The sequence below is a fragment of the Gossypium raimondii genome, chromosome 7 (assembly GCF_025698545.1).
Source record: "Gossypium raimondii isolate GPD5lz chromosome 7, ASM2569854v1, whole genome shotgun sequence".
NCBI lineage: Eukaryota > Viridiplantae > Streptophyta > Magnoliopsida > Malvales > Malvaceae > Gossypium > Gossypium raimondii.
In genome coordinates, this window is record NC_068571.1 from 23,316,787 (window position 1) to 23,320,536 (window position 3,750).

General features: G+C 36.3%; 1 non-coding gene across 1 annotated transcript; it reads left to right on the forward strand.

Moving 5' to 3' along the window:
- The first annotated feature begins 770 nt into the window (after positions 1–770).
- LOC128042695 (small nucleolar RNA R71) lies at positions 771–877 on the forward strand. The gene has a single exon (XR_008198208.1). It is a non-coding gene; the product is annotated as a small nucleolar RNA R71 (small nucleolar RNA).
- Positions 878–3,750: the final 2,873 nt, after the last annotated feature.

Genomic DNA, 3,750 nt, shown 5'->3' on the forward strand with positions numbered 1-3,750 from the left:
TCCCACTCCTCAATGTCAATGTTTTTACAATGTTCCTTCCCTAGATTTCTCGAATTCTCCGTGTCATTAGTTAGAGTACCTTGTGGTCGGTTCTTGAGTTTAGTAGCAAGCTGGCCCACTTGATTCTCCAAATTCCTTAGGGTGGCGTCGTATTTCGCCATGTATGCCTTCAATAGATTCTCTAAGCTATTGGATGGTTCCGCTTGGGTTGGTTTCTGAACTTGCAGGGGGAAACTAGGCGGCTGAGTTGGTCTAGGTTGGGAGTAAGTGTTACAGGTTCTAGCCCCTTGATTACTCTAGGAAAAATTCAGGTGATTTCGCCACGATGATTTATAAAAGATGGATTGCAGTCCTTGCCTCCTTCAGTTTTGCTTTTGGTTACCCATGTAATATACGGATTTGGGGTTTGATGGACATTCTTCAAACAAATGTCCTTCCCCACAATACACATAGGCTATATTCTCAAATTGGTTAGGTGTTTGGGCTGCAAAACTGTTAGACCCATTAGTGGTAAGATTCTTGATGATATTAAAGATACCTGAGATGCGAGTGAAGTGAGAGCGTCCACTTCATGTATTCCAGCGACTCGTCTTCCTAACGCTGCTCGATTGGTTGGCTATTGATAATTGTTGCTGGCAATCCTCTCAATAATTTCGTAAGCCTCATTATAAGACTTAGAAAGGAGAGCGTCATTAGCAGAGGCGTCCACTACCAACCTCGTGTAAGCGTTGAGACCATTATAGAATGTCTTAAGTTGAATGCAATGTGGGATTCCATAATAAGGGCACCCTCGTAATAACTCTTTGTACCTTTCCCATGCCTCATATAGGGACTCATCATTCATTTATTGGAAGGCAGTGACCTCATTCCTCAACTTGGCATTCTTGCTCGGCGGGAAATACTTCATGAGGAATCTCTCGGCTAACTCTTGCCATGTAGAAATGGATTTTGGTGGCAATGAGTTCAACCAGGCACAAACTCTGTCCCTTAGCGAATATGGGAACAACTTCAGTCGTAATGCATTTTTGGGTACTCCGGCTAACTTGAAAGAATTGCTTACTTCCATAAATAGTCTTAAGTGAAGATGAGGATCTTCAGTAGGCATTCCAGTGAATTGGCCCATAGTTTGAAGCATCTAGAACATGACTGGCTTCAGCTCGAATTGTTGTGCCTCGATTTTAGGATTAAGATCGTTAAATATTGGCACGGCATACTGTCGTAAAGCTCTATCCCTATCATCAGCAATAAGGGTAGGATTCTGAGCAAGGTTTGCTCCGTTTCCTTGATTCATATTCTCAAATTTTATCTCTTTGGTCCTTTTCTAGTTCGCTTGTCTTGATCGCTGTCAAAAAGTTCGGTCTATTTCAGGGTCCACAGGGAGTAAGTCGATAATCTGGTCAATACTCAAAAACACCTAAAATAATCACAGAAAGATTAAGTAAAGATCTAAACAGGAAAATAAATAAACCAAAATGTAAAAACAGATTCACAAATAATGGCTTTTTTTTTAAATAGTCCTCGGCAACGGCGCCAAAAACTTGGAACGATGAAAATGTACTAGTGTATACAATCGCAACAAGTAATAAAGTGACAAGTAAATGTCGAGTTATCGTACCCACAGGGACTGTAAAAAGAAATATTTATGAAATTATGTTAAAATATTTAGGTTTAAAGATGATTAAAAACTAAGGGTTAAAAACTAAGTAAAAAAATTAAAAATAAAATGGTTCTAATGCACGATTTCAAATAAACTTTAATCAAGATGATATAATTGTGTTGGATTAATTACATTCCTTTAACTTAGAATTATAAAACTTCTGTTTATACTGCTACGAACAAGTTCATGGCAACTCGGCAATTTGCTAACTACTGCTCATACATACTTATTAAATTAATCAATCTCTTGAACATTTTCCAATGTCAATCCAAGCGATTAATCAATCTTCACAAGCATATAAAAGATCAAGTGAGGTAACAGAGTATTTCTACCTTGATACAGTTTAATCACAATAATCTTGCATGTTATGCAAGGCATATGTATCGCCAAATACAATTCTAACTTAACTTCAGCTACCTTAGAAGAATAAACATGCACTGATTAAGTATTGTGTCGATTAATTACAATTTCAATACGATTTAAGAATTAATTCATTAGTTTTCTAACAATTAATATTGCAAGAATAACTTAGGCATGATTTTACTTAATCAAGCATCTTACCGAGGCCTATAACAGCACAAACACAATTTCAATAATTCATGCAGACAAAATATAATCAACCAAACACAGATTAAATTCAAGCTAGATTAATTAAAATAACCATTTCAATAGCATAAATATTCATAAACATGTTTGTCAAAACAAAAACGAAATTTAAAGAGATAGGGAACAAGAAGCAAATCCGGTGTTTTTCCGTGGCTTGACTGATTTCTCCGTTCTTCGTTCTCCGTTCTCCGTTGTCCTCAGCTATCAAGGTGGCTTATGAACACTTTAATTGCTACTCAAAAATGGCTGATGAGGACGTCTTTCCTAAGAGAAGAAACTGGAACTTGAACAAAAGGGAAAATGGGAAGGGAAAGTTGAGAGAAAGTGAAAGGAAAAGAGAGAATAAGAGTGTGAGGGATGAGTTGAATGATCAGAAAGGGGTGGCTTTTAGAGCTGATTGTGGCTGCTAAAAATAGTAAATTCCATCAGCCAAAGAGACCCCCTTGGCCGGACACACACATGGCAAAGTTGAGAGATTCAAGTTTGTTAAAAATAGCCTGGGGCAAATCCATAAAGCCACAATTTTTGGACGGCTTTGAATACAAGGTTGACAATTCTTCAAGTGCTTCTTTGAAAGCTTGTTTAGTTAGCTAAAATGCTGATTTGGGTCAGCATATGGACGGTTATGGGCAGCCCAATTGGTGGCTGGTTTGGTTCACTTAGATTCGGTTCAACCAATGCAGTTCAACTGAACCATTTTTTCCATAATTAATTAATATAATTTATTTAGCCCAAATTAAATTGGGAATAAATTAAAATTAATTATATTATGAATTAACACACATTTTTGGACCATCTTAGGCTAGAAATAAATTTTCCTCGATGCTTCAAATTGCTTCTCGATTTTATTCTTCGAGCATTGTCTGTCGAGCCAATTTTCGCCCTTTGTGCGAATCTGTCGAAAATAGTCAAAATTAATCAAAATTAACTAGAAAATTAATTAAAATTCATCATGTTCATATTTTTAACATAATTTGATTATTTTATAATATTTAATTATTTTTCGAAAAGAATTTAACAAAAATAGCATGATTTTAAGTTAAAAGGGCATGTAATAATAACACATAAATTTTCGTGTTTCCACAAAGCCATGCCCCAGACATGGTCTTACATGGGATGTTTCCTGTACTGCCAATGTCATATCCCATATATGGTCTTACATGGGAGTTCTAATATCGGTGCCATGCCATGTCCTAGACATGGTCTTATAGGGGACCTCTTATCTCTGTGCCAACGCCATGTACCAGACATAGTCTTACGTGGGACCACTCATAACCTCAATAATTCCAATGCAATGTCCCAAAAATGGTCTTACATGGGATCTCATCCCCTAATGTCATGACATTTGCATCCGACACATTCCTAATGTTTCAACGAGACTTTTTAACACTGATTCTCTATCATCTCATACTTGAGTCAACATTAAATAATTTCAGAAAATAAGTACATAATTGCAGGAAAATAAAAAAATTAATAATAATTATTGA